An 18,225-nucleotide genomic window follows, 5' to 3' on the forward strand; every position below is an offset into this window, starting at 1 on the left:
TACAGAATATATTTCAAAAAAACTTGCACTTACAAGTTGCTTTGAGTTCCCAGAGATATCTGATAAAATTTCAGGATTTAAACTTTTCTCACCTAGCATTTTGCTAGAAACATGATAAGGCTATTAGCAAGCTATCCATTTAAATAAAATTCATTTAAGAATTCCTAGAGGTTTTTTCAGCTCCTGAGGCAATGTCAGTAATCAGAGAACAAGAACCATAGCATGGTAGTACACAAGAATGAAAAGATATCAGCGAACAGAAACAGATGCAGTTCAGGAAACCCCAAGTCAGAATGAAATTTTCCCTTCAACAGTAGACAAACATCTCCGATCCGACATCTGGATGTCTAATATCCTCAGTGTATTTGATGTAGAAAAAAAAGTAGGAAAGGATAATATGAAAGAAGATAGGGAATAAATGAAAAGGTGAGTGCAAAAATGGTGATTCACATAGTCCCTATCAATCTATTACCACCCTCATGAGAAATGAATGAATTCTAGTTATTTTAGTCTCATCCTATCTCAGGTATTTTAGGATAGGCAAATATCACAGTCTGGCTAACATAAACTCTAGGCACTGAAAGTTAAATAAAAGAGATTTCTACTACTGGGGAGGAAGGATGACTGGGTACCTCATCAAAATCTTTGAATCTGGGGAATTTGAGCATGCCAGCATTAGGACCTACTCCGGAAGGATAGTGGATAGGTAAGACAGAGCTTAGTTTATTGTGCTCCCTTCTCAGGCAGCTGATTCCAAATAGCAATATATTGTGGATATCCATGATAAGCTTCTGAACTTCAACCTGAAAGCTATCACTGAGCCAGTAGTAAATGTAAGGGTTGTAGCAGGAGCTGCTAATTGCCAGCCAGTGGAAGAAAAAGTAGAGGTCATTATTACTTGATATAGACTCACTGGATAGCAACACCAGGTATTGGTTGAAGGTGAGCCAGCTGAATGTGTAGACAAGAACCACTGTCATCAGCATCTTCAGAGTCCGCTTTTCCTTCCCGCAATGGAATATGTAAGTATGGATGCTGATGTCATCAACAGCATTATGTATCCACAGTTTCTTGGCCATATGACCATAGACAAGCACCAATACCATCAATAGCAAGATAAAGAAGAGCAAAAAGGTGCTCAGGTCCAGGTATTTCCATGTGGACTTTGCAATATATGGGAAACTTGGGAGGCAGGCAATTTACTCAGTAATGTTTCTAGGTTATAAGACAGAGAAAGGCAAGCATTTATTTTATTAAGAGGTGGGTGTAATTTGTGCCTTTACACCCACTCTCAATAAATTATTTTGTGCCTTTTTCTTTTTTTTTTTTTTTTTTTTTTTTTGTCTTTTTCATTTTTATCAGTACCAGGGATCGAACTCACAACCGCCTGCTTGCAAGGCAGGTGCTTATGCCGCTGAGCTAAATCCCCAGCCCCTTGTGCCTTTTTCTTAAGACTTCTAGCCAGCTGTTGCATGGCAGTTAGGCCTTAAGGGAGAGTTAGGCCTTACTGTTATGTCAGCACTGAGCATAGATTGAAGGAAACTCTGACTTTTACTTCATATAGAATTTTCAGGTGACATATAGGAAAAATATATTTCCTGCTAAATAAGAAAGGATATGCTTAATGCCTATTGCCATGAAAGTTTCCAGAGATATTTATAATAAATTCCAGTTAAGGTGAATTTATTTTGTACTCATGCTTTGAATGGTATTACTCAAGCCATGATGTATTTCATGTGGCTTCCAAAATTATGGCTTGCTAGAATCTCAACACTGGTCATTCTGTTTTCCTCTTACCCAATCTTCACCTCGTAAAGCTTCTGGTAAATGGTATGAGACAAATCAGCACAGGTGCTCACGATCCATATGATAATGATGCAAATATTGCCTGGCACTTCAGGGAATATAGCACCACCTGGAAGTAAAGGGAAGCCACTTAAATTCAAAAATTAAAATTAGTTATCTATCCATCTTTTATCAGATGACTTTGTGGTGCAAAGATACAAAGACTTCACAAGTGGATAGTGTAATTTAGGTAATTTTGGATACTTGTGCAGTTGAAAATATGTGGCATAGTTTATACTTGAGGGAATCATTTTGATTAGAAGTCAATAATATACATAGACTATCTTCAAAGCTCATGTCCTGAGTAGGGAGTTCTGTGAAGAGGATGAATGCCCAAATGTATGATTTATTTTTCTTCTGTGTTACATGAATGAGTATGCCCTCCACACAAACCTTCATCTCCCCCAGTCCCACATTTGGATTCTTTCATGCCTTTTCCCTTCTTTTTCCTTCCTTTCTTCCTTCTTTGTCTCCTCCTTTCTCCTTCCTTCTCCTATCGCCTAGATCCTCCATAGTCTATTTCATTTGACTTCAGTCACAATCTCTTCAGTCACAATCTCTTCACCATCTCTTGTCTGTTTCTATTTACCAAAAAGAAGAATACATTCCTTTTTAAGAACTTAAAAGCACATAATGTCAGTCCAAAGAAATAGCAACCATGGTAAACATAGTTACATAGGCACAAAAGTACTGTGCAAAGCAACTGAGATGGTATATCATCCTCCCAAGCATCCAGGAATCACAGAGGTAGCATGCTTGTGGTAGAGAAGGCTCAGGTGAGGCATAAGTACTAAAACCTGCATCCACCCTTCTAACAATTAAACCTTCCTTGCTTCATATTCAGCTTGACCAGTTGCAGACATGGCACTGCACATGGCTTGCAGCAACTGGGAGGTGGTGGTAGTGATCAAGTCATCAAAACCACCAGGCACACTCAGAGCTTCAGGGGTCAGCTCATCCCCATACTCATGGTGACAGAATTCATAAATGCAATTCTATGGTCGGGGCATCCAGACTGATGCCTCTGAAGGATGCTTAGGTCCTTAAACTATTAGGTCAAGGAGAGCCCTGGGAAGGAGATGGAGTTATGAGGACCTGGATGGAGATCTGGACACTCTGCTCAGAGAGCTGGAGCACTGAGCTAAGAAGGTATTATCCACATTCTCTGAAGTGGTAAAGGGGCAGTAGCACTGTAAACCAGCAAGGAGAGGAATGGGCAAATGCCTAGAACTGAGCTTGGCAGCTGAGTTTGGAGTGGGCTGCTGCTGCTCTTGCTGACTCTGAATGTTTGGCGCCCTTTGAAAGCATACACAGTTCCTATTCTGACCTGGAGACTTCCAGTCTCACTTTCCTAAAGCACAGTCTTGAATCGTTCTTATTCAATTTCTCTTACCTTCAATCAGTCAGTAAATCTGTAGATCTAAGGCCTGCTGACACTGTGAGCATGATCCCAGCCTGTGCATGGTTGTGCTTTCTGCAGCAGCCCTTTATAGAAAATCTAATGGCCTACACAGCAGCCAACAGGTAGCCTTGGATCACTGCCACACACACATCTATGCATGCTGGGACTCCAGAGTCACTGGCAAAATCTTTGCTGATCCAGTCTCATACGTCCTACTTTTGCTGCTCTTCTTTGGCTCTTCTTGCAGTTGGAAGCCTAGACTTAAAGCCTCTTTTATTCAGCCCTCCTCCTCCTAATATGCCTTCATCAACTCCCCTTTTTCTTACTTTGGGTTTCATTTCTGCTTCAGTTCTCAAGGCACTGACTAAGAGTTGTGACTAAGTGAACTGCAAGGAGGGCTGTGGAGACTGTGGTTGTCACTAGACAGACTCCGCTGGATGACTCACTCCATACCAGAAATTCATGGAGCCATTGCAGGAAAGTATTCCCCCAGAAAGGATGGCACAAATTTTGTGGATTACCAACTAGAATGAAGTGGTGCAAATGGAGAATCTGGAAGGAGCACGCAGGGAGTGTTTGAGAGTCCAAATAAGGGCTGCCTACAACTGAATAAGTTCAACAGAATGTTGTGCGTCCTCCTACCACAAAATTGTGTCAGGAAACACTGCAATCAGGAGGTACCACATTGGAATCTGGACTGTGGCAGATTAACATTTGGGAAGCTTCTAAGCTGTAAACCAATGTTGACAGAGTTCAAAGTAGCAGCACAACAAAGGCAATGGAGCTAGGTCTTCGTGGTTGCAGTCAAAAAGAGGCTACAGCTAGTGGTCCCAGATTTCTTTTCCCTTGGGGTTTTAAATTACCTGTCTCAGAGATGTTTAGATACATTTGAGCCACAACTAAAGCCACTGGACAGCCACAGCAGAGGTGCTTGATGGGAACACAGCAGTCACCTGGCTCAGAGTTAGAAAGTGTCCTTTGTCTATTATTACTCACCATCTCCTCACTAATTTACAAGTGGAGAAACTAAAGTTTGTGTTGCAGAATGAAAGGAAGATCATAGAATTAGCTAAAGCACCAGAACTAGAAGTGAAAATTGAAAAGAGGTGGTTTGTAGTGTTTTGCTATGCAGCAAACTGTCACTGTGAGAAATACTATTATTTCATTCAGCCCCATGGAATCTTAGGCCGCTTCTACCTCTCAGGGCAGTGGAGGAGGATAACAGCTGCACCTTTCTTCTTCTAGAGTATCGTAAAAGGGAGCCACCTGATGTCAATAATATCATTGACTATTAAGGTATAAGCAGAAATTAATTTGTTACATCATGGTCATCATCATCATTATCATTATCTATGTATGAACATCATGAAGCCACCATGAAGGAACTAGTAAAACTTCAGTGTGTGTGTGTGTGTGTGTGTCTGTCTGTCTGTCTGTCTGTCTGTAAGCATATATGCACATGTGTGCACACCCTGGCTACATCAAGAAACTGTGCTAGATACCACTATGAAGCAGCTCTGAGCATGATTTAAAATTAAATAATTGACTATGTTTATCTGTGAGTATGTTCTAGTCCTAGGTTCCTTGTCTGGTGATGGCAGCTGATTCATAGTAAATGAGGATGAGGCCTGTAGTGACCTGTGACCCCAGGGATATCTCAAATGGCAAATAAGGCCACAGCTGAGGATACCTGGCTCCAAACCTAGTTAAGCAGATAGAGACTGCACTATAGGCATCTCACTCCTGCTGTCTCACTCCTATCATAAAAGCCACCATGGAGATAAGACAGTTCTCCTAAACTGGCATGATTTACTACTTGGAAAAGCCTTTGAAATGATTCCCAAGGTCCTTCTCAGTTCCCACTTTTCTTCAGTATCCCCTCTCCTTGTTAGAAAACCTAATAATATGGGTCAATCAGATAAGCTCTTTGTCTCAGCCCCCAAAATCTCAACTCTACTAGTTTTTAATCCTCCCAGAACCCCAAAATCACTTGTCTTATTTATTTACACCTTCCCCATACACTCATTTGGGAGACTGGGAATCTTGGCCAGGTCCCAATAGGAGTTGAGACAGATATCTAAATATGTTGCAACCAGCTAGTCAAGAGTGTTCCTGCTTTTTAGGAGGTGACTGACAGACTAACAGTCATAACCAATTTCAAAATCTAAATTCTAATTTTCTGAAATTTAAGACTTCAGAATATGGATGTAGGCTTGAATAAATTATAGCCTTACCAGATACTTCTTTTTAAAAATAAGAAAGGACAAAAAATGAGGAAAGACTGTATTTTGCTTGGCTGAGCAAGCTGAGACACATAAGCAAAAATATTTGAAGGACTTTAATAAGTATGGACTCCATCATCCTATGGCAGGTATTAATCAGGGGGAGAATCACTAATCTCCAGTTGGTCCCTCTATGGCAATTTCCAGAAGAAGTTTGCCCATACATCAACTGACTTTCAGGGGGAGCCTTATCTGTGCTTGATTTTGAGCTGGCTTCCCAAGAGACCAAAAGGGATTAAGATGTGGTAACAAGTGAATGCTATGTTAACAGGTAGTCAAAGACAAGATTTTTCTAAAATTTAAATGAAATACAGTGCACAGAAAATATGTGAGAGCATCAGATATGAACATGCAGGTCAAGCTTGTTAAACCTGTTAAGCATAGTCCTTACCCTCTTTGGCCTCTCTAAGTCAAGTTTCCATACATTTCAAAAGTGGGTTGGTTCTCAGAGGAAAAGTGAGTGCTCCATTCAGTAACAATGCAGGGATGGATTTGACAAAGAGAGAAATGATGTACATTGTATCATACTAGCATTCTCAGACTTGTGATTCCATTGCTATCCCTGTCTCTGCATCTCAGGTCCTGATGAACATGTAAGTTCTTTTTGACTTATAAGTCCCCTAATGCCTGAGTTAACTGAGACCTTGAAATCTAGATGCAGAGGGACTAATGAGCACCCTGGTACTCCTCTCCATAGTTCCTGAATCCTTGACATACTATCCATATAGGAAATGTATATAACTATTGCCAAACTTCATTCAGTTTCAATTAAAAAAGAAAGATAGCACAATTCTGTACTGTACCATAATTCACTCTGTTGCCATAGTTTTCATAGATATCATGAAAGGAATGAAAGCTGGCAACCTCTGTTCTTTGCAATCCTGCATTAACTTCCCTCAGTTACGTCAACATGATGCCTTTCTGTGTAGCTTGCTTATCTGGTTGTACTTGAGCTAGCGTGATTTTCTCTGGCTTGTTAGAAGGTACAGAATTTTAAAAAAATATATAAATGAGGTGAAAAATCGTAGAAGCCAAAGCTAACTAAATAATGTAGAAATACAAAAGTTAATAAGCAACAAGTTCATGTAATTACTATACCTACCCAGTCTTACCAATCATTCTACCTTAATTATTCTTCATAAAGAACTATAGAGTTTTCCAAAGTAGAGAGTATTTCAGCACAGGGGAAACAAGGCCAAAGAGCAGAAAGGCCAAAGAACAGAAAGAGAAAATTTTAGTTCTAAAGTTTTTGTCCAATTCTACTTTACATTCAGATTTTAATTAGTACATATTCTGTGATTTCATCATGATGTGAGAAGGTCATGGAGTCCAGTATGAAGGAGCTCTAAGCTGCACTTAAAATTAATCAATTGGCTCGCTATGTTTACATAGAGCCTATGGTCTAGGACCCTTGTCTACAGATGGGTAGTAGATTCACAATAAGTGAACCTCTATGAGTCACTCATCCCAGCTGAGGCCTGTAATAGTGATAGTGGCCTGCAATAACATGATGACTCAAAGGACAAGTCCATAGCTGAGGACACTTGGCTCCAGTTTCAATTAGCTAAATAGAAACTGTAGCTGCAGGCATCTCACTCGTGCTCAGTACTACCTTGAATGTCCAATGGGAGGCAAGATAGTTCACCTAAATAAGCATAATTTACTACTTGGAGAAGTGTTTGAACTGACTTTCAAAACACTATTCAGTTCCTGTGTTTTCCTCAGTATTCCCTTCCTTTGTTTGAAAACCAAGTAAATATGAGCTGTCTGAGGGAGTTCTTTGCTTTGGCTCCAAGAATCTTGAATTCTGCTAGAGATTTTTTTTTTTCCTTCTGGAGCACTAAACTCATACAATTTGTCTTTTTAATTTAAGACTTTGCATACAACCATTTGAGAGATTATGGGCCTGATCAGTTTGAGAGAAGAAGGACTGACAGGCACTACAGTATTAAATGTCAAGAAATTAAGTGTAGATGGATTAATCTATTTGCTTGTAATGACATGACCTATAACATAGGTTTCTGTCTTTTTGTGACAACACACTTGGAATATTTTAGTTCCCTATTTGGGTCATAAAAAGGGCTTCTTATTCCAGTCATTCTACCAAATTCATCCTGGGTGGTACACTTGTTAAGCAGATCACCTTGCCTCAGTTCTTTATTTTACTCTGATTAACCATGCCTTATCAGGGTAGAGATTCCTCACGATTGGAAACATGGCTTTTTAATTTATTGTTTATGTCAGTAATTTGGGTTATTTTTTATGACTACTCCAATTGTGTTAATGGATAGAAATCAGGCAGTCTTGTTATTGGCTTTGAGAAGAAAAAAACAACATAACTCTCCCATGTATATTCAAGAGCAGATCATGTTGGACCATGATTCCATTTCCATATGAAAACTTCTAAAAAATGATAGAGAATATTTTAAAGAACACTCCCTGAAGTCCTTAGAATATGAAAAATAAGCAAGGTAGAACTCATTGGTGACATTTTACAATCCCAACATCTGAGACATGGAGATTAATGTGATGTGCTTAATATCACAAGACTGTCAAGTGATAAATCAAACATTAAACCTAAGCAAGTCTTCTGCTAAAGCATTGAGGACAGATCAGTTCCAAGGTTCTAGATTTAGAAATTTGGGTATGGAGAAGTAGTACAATGGAATAACTTTGCACTGGGAAGTTAAAGACATGGGCTTACTTCATTTATTCATCTATTCATTCATTCATCCATTCATTCATTTACTGAATCAACAAAAATTTACTAATTATCGGTTCTGCGGCATGCCCCATCTTCAATCTTATGATATAGAGGTTAGCAAGAGGCAGACTTTGTCTTAGATGAGTCCACTGTCTGTCTACTGGTGTCACAAAAACATATAAATAAATCATTATAGTATGATAAAATCATATCCAAAGCAGAGAGAGAAACATGGTGAGCTGAAGTGATTGCATGGAGGAGTTTCATCCTAAATTTATTTAGTAATGAGTTACATAAAAATATGATAGACAGTCAGACAGGGCTAGGCTCTTAAAGGAGTGTGTACAGAAGACTAGATACTTTGCAAATATAGGGGAGACAGGAACCTCTGCTCTGGGCTGGACCTCAAGAGTAAAGGTCAAACAAATGCACCCACATCGTAAGGATAAACATCATGGGATGATATTTTAAATAGGTATCTATTGACATGAGGAAGCCAGAAGGAGCCACTAACCTGACCCCCTACAGAAAGAGCCACAAATCTATGTGAAAGTCCACTTGCTAAGTGACTCACTTCCCCATTTGTCCCCAGTTTAATCAATTTTACCTGAGCAGTTATTCTCATAATCTTACTGGTTGAACGTAGTTCTGTTCCACCACATGTGCACCTTAAGTTGCCTCACCTTGGGGTTTTCCTGTATAAAAGTCCCTAGAAAAGATAGAATCTTTGGCATTCTCAGACAGAAGCTTTCTTTCTCTCAGTAAATATATTCTGCTCTTAACTTCCATTGTTCCTAAAATTCATCCTTGAGTTTTAGAGAACACGGACTCATCCCAGACATACAGTAGGTTAGGAGTTTCATTCCCCTATATCACTATGACACCAGCAACAAATATATTTACTTCTCTCTTTTATACTCTTCTTTGCCCTTAAACTTACTTGTGAACAATAGCCTCAGACAGGCTCTGTTTTCTTCAAGATTTTAATCAATTTCATTTACCAAAATTTTGCAAATATGGACTATATGCCAACTATGGTGTTAGTTGCTAGGGAGGCAGTCACAGAGATATACAAATCTGGCCTCTTATTTCACTGAGTTACAGTTTAGTTAATAAAAGACAAATTAATTTACAGAAGATAAAGTTGAAAATGGAATAAATATCAAGGAAAACAAGTATACGTGCTTATGAATTTGTGTAAAAACATGGGGGTTTGATTTAGTCAAGGATTATAAGGAAAGCTTCCCTGAGAAAGTCAAGTTGTAGTCTGAAGAAAGTCTGCATGCATCATGCAAATGGAGCCCTTCCCTGTGCAGTTTACCACCAATGCCCATGGATACTGTGCTCTGACTACAGTCACCCACAAACTTCCAATGTGCTCTGTGCCATTGCCCCTTGACACAGGACAGGAGAGGTTACAACCAAATGGCCAAATTGATCATGGATAAGGCCAATGCCAAGGCAATGATAGTAATCACCAGAGTTGCAAGCTCCAGGGAGAATTAAGAGACCTATCCAACAGTTCTTGCCCCAAGAAAATCCAGGCCCTACTAGTACACTAAAAATGAGTGAGAGTTTTTACTCAAAACTGACTCCCTTGTGAAGGGTTAGAGCTGGAGAAGAAGCCTTGCAACACCCATTTTATTGCTAGAGAATGATCAATCAGCTGCCATTTTGGAAAGGAGTCAGTTGTTTAAAACTAAACCATAGAACAACTACAAAACCTCACTTCAGGGTATCAGGGTTAACTTCTCATAGTAGCTGGGTGAGAGACAGTACAAACAGACAGTCTCAGAGAGGGTAAAGTCTAGATTTAGGCTCCTTTGAAAAGTTTAAACTCAGGCAAAAAAAGACACAAGCATTACTGCCTTCTGTGGTGAGAAACAAAGCCGAGGCAAGTGCGGCTTTCAGAAACAGTTGGCTCTAAAAGTGGTGACAGAACTTCCTCACTTTCTGCCGTGCTTGAAAGACTCTGGGGATTTGGGCCAGCCAGCCCCTTCAGTTCTGGAGGCTGGGCAGGCTGGGGTTAGTGTCTTCACAACATCCCCCGAGTGCCGGGAGTTTAAGATCCTCACTCCTCCCCAGCCAGGGAACCTCTCAGCTTCCTACTATACTGGACAAGCTCAGAAGGGCTTGAACCTGCCTGAACCAACTTCTCTGATTCCTGCCAAGATTGGCAGACTCTGGGGATTTGGGCCTGCCTGTGTCCTCAGTTCCGTAGGCTGGGGGACCTGGGGTGAGTGTGCCTGTTCCATCCTGAACCCAGGAGTTTGGGATCATTGCTCCCAGCAGACAAGGAACTTCACAGCCTCCTGCCAAACTCAACCTGCCCAGCAAGACTTGGGCCTGCCTGACACACCACCAGTGATGCTTTCTCAATCCAGGGAACTGGGCAGCCAGAATCCCAGAGGTTGAGGACATAGATGATTTACAACAGGCCAGGAGGAAGCCTTGGAATAACACTTGAAACACAGAAATATAGGAAAATGACAAAACAAAAGACCAAAATAAAATCTCAAACATCGGCCCATCCCAAGAAACCTTGGGAGCTATGTACATAGAAGAAAATATATGCCATAAACATGAAATACTTAAAATAACAGCAACTGAAGAAAAGAAGCAACAATGGGAAGATTTAAAGAAATTCAAACAAGAAATAATCTCCCAGGTAAAAGAAGGAATGATAATAGAAATGAAAGAGATGCTGAATATATCTAAAGAAGACAGAGTTTAAAAATTGGACAAACTGGGGCTGGAGGTTTAGCTCAGCGGCATAAGTGCCAGCCTTGCAAGCAGGCAGTCATGAGTTCGATCCCCGGTACCGATAAAAAGGAAAAAGACAAATAAAAGAAAAAAAATGGACAAACTAAACAAAAAGGTAGAATCCCTAGATGAACAATATAAGGAACACACTGAATACATAAAGCAGATGCAAAGAGATATAAAGGAAATCAAAAATTCCACTGAAAATTATAAAAATCACCTCAATGAAAATGAAGATAGATTTTCAGACCTCAAAGACAGGATTGCAGCTAGTGAACAGGAAGGAAAGACTTTTTAAAAATAACAAGGAATTAGGAAATAACAATTCAAAATCTACAAGATGATGCAAAGTAAAACAACGTATGATTGGTAAGGATAAATGAAAAATAAGGAAACAACATAAAAGATGTCAAGAGGATATTTAGAGATATAATAGATGAAAATTTCCCTAACGTGAGAATGGAAACTGACATCAGGATCAATGAAGCATATAGAACTCCAAATAGCCATAGCCAAAATAAAACTACACCTACACATATAATAATCACCATCCCAGAAATCCAACATAAGAATAGAATACTAAAAGCTGTCAGAGAGAAAAGACAGATCACCTATAAACGAAAACCTATCAGATTCACAGCAGACTTTGCAGCACAAACAATAAAGTCAAGAAGAGAATGGAGAGTATTTCAAATCATAAAGGAAAATGCTTTCCAACCTAAACTGATGAACCCTGCAAAACTGTCCTTCAAAATGGATGGAGAAATAAGACACTTCCATGATAAGAACAGCTGAAGGACTTCATGATCACGAAGCCAACCCTCAGTAGAAAACTGAAAGACAGTTTAGATACACTTAGAAAAATACTACTAAGCAAAGCAGACAATTAAACAGAATGGAAAAATAAAGATGCAACAGCAGAAAGATAACACATCAATATAAACCAACACATAACAGTTATAACCATTAATGTAAATTGTCTCAATGCATCAATTGAAAGAAACAGACTGACAGAATGGAACAAGAAACAATATCCAACCATACGCTGTCTACAAGAAACCCATATAAACCAAAAGTATATTCACCAACTGAAAGTCAAAGGATAGAAAAAGACACTTCATGCAACAGGAACCAAAAAAAAAAAAAAAAAAAAGCAAGGGTAGCTATACTATTTGCAGACAATGTGAACTTTAAACCAATAATGATCAGAAGAGATAAACAAGGTCATGACATACTGGTTATGGGAAAACGTCAAGAGGAAGAGGTAACAAGCTTTAATATATATATGTATGAAATTCCAGAGCAACAACTTATATAAAACAAGTATTAACAGAAATGAAAAACCAAATTACCAGTACCACAATTATAACAGGTGACCTTAACACAACATTGATGACAAGGGACAGATCAACCAACATAAAATCAGCAAAGAAATAACACAACTGAATCACACCTGTGAACAAATGGACTTGATAAACATATACAGAGTCTTCCATCCAACAACAACAGAATATACATTCTTCTAAGCAGCACATGGGACATCTCTAAAAGAGACCATATACAACCCCACAGAGCATATTTAAATAAATGCGAAAGAGTTGAAATTATCCCATGCATGTTATCAGATCATAGTGTCATGAAATTAGAAATTAATGATAAAAGATACTGCAAAAATCCCACAAACACATGGAAATTGAATAACACACTCTTGAGAAATCATTGGGTCACAGGGGAAATTAATGAAGAAATTTAACAATACCCACAAGCAAACAAAAATACAACTTACTGAAATCTGTGGGATGCTATGAAAGTTGTGCTCAGAGGAAACTTTATTGAACTAAGTTACCACATCAGGAAAATAGAATGAATACAAAAAGTAACCTGATGTTACACATCAAACATCTAGAAAAAGAAGAGCAAGTAAAACCCAAAGCTAAAAGAATGGAGGAAATTATAAATATCAGAGCAGAAATTAATGCAATAGAGACTAAGAAAACAATCCAAAGAATCAATGAATCAAAGAGTTGGGTCTTTGAAAGAATAAATAAAATTGATAGGCCCCTAGCCAATCTTATTTTTAAAAGGGAAGGAAAAGCTCACATTCATGCAATAAGGAATGAAAAAGTTGAAATCACTACAGACTCTGTAGAATACAGAAGGTAATTAGCACCTATTTTGAAAACTTTTATTCTCATAGTTTGATAACACAGAAGAAATACACAGATTCCTGGAAACATATGAAGTACCAAAGCTATATCAAGAAGATGTAAAACTGCTGAATAACCCAATTTCTCATTAATAAAATTGCAAATACAATTAAGTCCCTACCTACAAAGAAGAGGTCAGGCCCAGAAAGATTCACTGCAAAATTCTATAAGAAATACAAGAAGACTTAATACTGATACTCATCAAATTTTTCAATGAAATTAAAAGGGAAGAAATCCTTCCTAAGTCATACCTGGAAGTAAATATTACTCTAGTACCAAAACCTGAGAAAGACCCAACTAAAAAAGAGAATTACAGGCCAATCTCCCTAATGAATACAGATGCAAAAATCCTCAATAAAATATTGGCAAATAGGATGCAGCAAATCATCAAGAAGGTTATACACCATGATCAAGTGGGATTCATCCCAAGCATTTCAGGGATGGTTCCATGTAGGTATATCAATAAATGTAATTCACCATATCAATAAAGCCTTAAGAATCACACGATCATTTCTATAGATGCAGAAAAAGCTTTAGATAAGGTCCAACATTCATTTATGATAAGAACCTTACAGAAAATTGTAATAGATGGTTTTTACCTCAATATGATAAAGGCCATCTATGACAAAGCAACAGCCAGTATCATACTAAATGGCCGAAAACTGTAGGCTTTTCCCTTAAAATCAGGAACAATACAAGGATGTCCCTTATTACCGCTACTATTTAATATAGTACTGGAAATACTAGCCAGAACAATTAGACAAGAGAGATAAGTAAAAGGGGTAAAGAGAGGAAAATAAGAAGTTAAATTATCATTATTTGCAGATGAAATGATGCTCTACATAGAAGACCCACAAAACTCCATTGAAAGACTCTTAGATATAATAAATCAGTTCAGCAATATAGCTTGATATAAAATCAATACTCAAAAACCAATAGCATTCCTATATATTAACACAAAATCACTGACAGAGAAATAAGAGAAGCCACACCCTTCATACTTACAACCAAAAAATGAAATATTTAGGAATTATTCTCACAAAAGAAGTGAAAGATCTATATAGGGAAAATTGTAATACACTGAAAAAAGAAATTGAAGAGGATATCAGAAAATGGAAAGACATCCCTTGCACATGGATAGGAAGAATAAATATTATGAAAATGGCCATTCTCCCAAAACTGTTATACAGATTCAATGCAATCCCAGTGAAAATACCATTAACATATCTCATACATCTAGAGAAATCAGTCCTAAAATTCATCTGGAATCAGAAGAGACCTAGAATAGCAAAGACAGTTCTAAGAAGGAAAGTCAAGGCAGGAGGCATCGCTATCCCTGACTTGAAGTTATACTACAAAACAGCTGTTGTAAAATCCACATGGTACTGGAATAAAAGGAGAGCTGAAGATCAATGGAATAGATTAAAAGATACAACCACAATTACAAAAACACTCAACCACCTTCTCTTTGATAAAGGGGCCAAACATGATCACTGGAAGAATGACAGTCTCTAATAAATGGTGCTGGAAAAACTGGCTCTACATATGCCAAAAACTAAAACTGGACCCATGCCTATCACCATGTACTAAATTAAAATCTAAATGGATTAAAGACCTGAATACTAAAACAGAAATACTTAATCTATTGGAAGACAAATTGGGTAAAAACCTTGAAGAAACATTGGTAGGTAATTCATGAACAGGAATCAAACTGGGCAGGAAATACTCCCCAGAATCAATAACTGGATCACATCTTATTAAAAAGTTTCTGCACATCAAAAGAAATCTCCAGAATAGTGAAAAGAAAATCCACAAACTTGAAAAAATTTAGTGAACTGTCCATCAGGCAAAAGACTTCTGTCTAAAACATATAAATAATTACATACATGAAAAAATGTTCACCATCATTACTCATTGCAATGCAATTTAAAACCATACCAAGATTATTTCTCATTCCTGAAAGAATGGCCAGGATCAAGAAAACTACCAACAACAAATGCTGGAGAGGCTGTGGGGTAAAAGGAACCCTCAGGCACCGTTGGTGGGAGTGTAGGGTGGTGCAACCATGTGAAAGTCAGTCTGGAGATTTCTCAAAAAGCTAAGATTGGAAGTCCCATTTGTTTCAGCTATTCCACTTCTAGGTATAGTCCAAGAAGAACTGAAAACATCATACCACATTGATATATGTGCACACATGTTTATAGCAGCACAATTTGTAATAGTCAGATCTTGGAAATATCCTCAGAGTCCATCAACTGAGGAATGGATAAAAAAGTTGTGTTATTTTTATACAATGGAGTACTACTCACCTATAAAGAATGATCGCATTGAGATAATTATAAATAAAGGGGTGCAGCTTGAGACCATACTCATAAGTGAAATAAATCAAACTCACATGTGTAAATACTGAATGGTTTTCCTAGTGTAAGAAATGATAAGAATACATAAAATTATGTGGTAATCATGATACCCCATTATATTGTTTTGAAGCCTTATAATGTTTTCATTCATTAATTGAAAAGATTTTATTCTGGGTTGTTTGATTTTATTGTCTGTGAAGTATGAACAGCTATTTTGAAGAAAACAAGACATCATAATAGCTAGTGCTGATTCAATATCATCTTGTTCTGAAGTCCCATCAAGCTTTTTTCCTTCTGTCTACATCTGTTTTATCATGTTGTATCTTACTGGATTTTATTATATGTGATAGTATAAATGATATTTTTATAGACAACGAGATAACATAGAATCCATTGTTTGTTTTCTGTTAGTTGTTTTTAAATACCCTGTAATACTTTCATTCTCTTGAATGGTTTTACACTGTCCTGTTATGTTTAATGCCATAATATATGAACATATACTCAAATATTTCAAGGAAGGGGACACTGTGGTAACTACTGTTATGTCTGCTTATCTTGTGGTGAAACACTATGTTGCTTAAATTGTTCTGCTCTAACCTGTGTTGTTATGTCCTGTTTTATCTTAATCTCTTTTCTTTTTAAATAAAAAATAGAAAAATAAAGTGCTGAGAAGAGAGCATTCTGCTTAAAAGCTTGGCCAGCTGCATACCTTCCACAGAGACCAACGGTTTGATTGATTTCTTACGTATAAAGTAAAGAAGACATACCTCAACTTGTACTTTTGCCACATTCAGAGTTGTATGGAAAACATTCCTCTGTTGTGTAAGTGAAACATTTCACCTACTCATGCCCTGTAGATCTATGTGGAGAAAGTTGCAACTTGCTGGATTCCAGGACTGCAGATCCTTGAAAGAAACAACTCATTCAAAAAGACAGAGGGATTTTTAAACTAATTTTTCTTCATTTATTTAGTGATTGATTTTCTCATTTATTTTTCTTTTTTCTTTGCCTCATTTAATTATTTTTCCTCCTGATTTTTGTTTTTCCCTTTATTTTGATCTGTTTTCTTCATTTTCTTGTTTGTTCTTTTCCATTACTTTTATTTAATACTATTAATTTTCTTTTACTCCTCAGTGAGATACTGTACCTCATGTTTCTCTCTTTTTGGTTAGTTTCTCAAATTCTACTCTTTAATTCCCTGACCACTTTTATATGCAATAATTTAACCTTTAATCTTTATGAGCATGTAGACAGTTAACTCCAGGCTAATTTTGAGTAATGTTCTACTGCTTCTAGAGGTATAGTTGCTGCATTTAGTAGATATTTACTGAATGTCAATATTTGTTTTGCCATAGAATTTACAGTATAATTATGAATATATTTTCAATGACTAAAGATGATACATTATTGATATATAGGGTATGTCGGTATCCAGTTTTACTGCGATGATACTTCTGTCATGAATTTTATTGCTACTGTAAATGTGACATATTTGTTGCCATTAATTGATTTTCCTATATGTTCATATCTTGATTCCTTTTTTGTTATTAATACATTGTAGCCCAATCCTAGAGAATGGAAGCCTATCCTCTCAAGTAGACATAGGATCTTGGCTCAGAAAAAAGGGCATGTAATTATCTATGTTCAGCATGGCTGGAAAGCAGGTACTAACTAATGAGGTATACATCCTGAAAAAGATTATAATACACCCTCAAACATAAAACTAGAGAAGAGAAACATGAAAAGAAAAGACAACAAATGCAACCAAAAACTTCTGACTCCCCACAGCTGATTCATGTGGCAAAAAGTGAGTAAATCAAAAGGCATACAGATGAAGTATTCAAAAGGATAAAAGAGATTAAAAAACAGATCAGTAATGTACTTGATGAGCTCAAAGATGATAAAATTAAATAGCTGTGGACTTAATATACAAAACAGTCAGCAAGTTTACAAGAAGCACTTTAAAAAACCTAAACAAGATGTTACAGCACCAGTGACTGTCAAAGACAGTGGAGCAGTGAGTGCCAGAAACTCTGCTCCTGTAGGACAAGGTATCAGAAATCTGGAAGACAGTGTCTTTGGGAGGAGCCAAAGCAAGAGGAGGATACAAGGGGACAATGAGAGAACTGATAAAGGAGAATAAATAAGATTATATAATATGGAATAAGTGGCCCATGCTGCAGAGTACAAATCATAGCTGCAAACTGTGACTGATGGATTTCCATCTGTAAGGCATAGTTCCCTTTTCACAGAGAAGTACACCAAGACCAGGAGAATCTTATGCAGTTGGAGAGTGGTGGAAAAATGTGAGTCTCTGATTCTGAGGGACATTCCAGTGGTAAAAGGAGGGGATAAAAAAGAGGAATACAAAGAGAGAGAGAGAGAGAGAGAGAGAGAGAGAGAGAGAGGAAGAAGAAGAAGAAGAAGAAGAAGAAGAAGAAGAAGAAGAAGAAGAAGAAGAAGAAAAAGAGAAGAAGAAGAAGAAGAAAAAGAGAAGAAGAAGAAGAAGAAGAAGAAGAAGAAGAAGAAGAAGAAGAAGAAGAAGAGGAAGAAGAAGAAGAAGAAGAAGAAGAAGAAGAAGAAGAAACAACAGTGGGAAAACAAGAAAACAGAAGATCTCCAAACTGCCCCCAAACTCCCCATGGTAGAGCAAGTGGTCACA

At 37.5% G+C, this 18,225-nt stretch overlaps 1 pseudogene; it reads right to left on the reverse strand.

The window, feature by feature from the left end:
* Positions 1-512: 512 nt before the first annotated feature.
* On the reverse strand, positions 513-9,622 carry LOC100712975 (G-protein coupled receptor 83-like; annotated as a pseudogene).
* Between the last annotated feature and the right edge of the window lie 8,603 nt (positions 9,623-18,225).

The sequence above is a fragment of the Cavia porcellus genome, unplaced genomic scaffold, assembly GCF_034190915.1.
Source record: "Cavia porcellus strain 051 isolate PalLab524CR breed Dunkin Hartley unplaced genomic scaffold, mCavPor4.1 scaffold_3, whole genome shotgun sequence".
Taxonomy (NCBI): domain Eukaryota; kingdom Metazoa; phylum Chordata; class Mammalia; order Rodentia; family Caviidae; genus Cavia; species Cavia porcellus.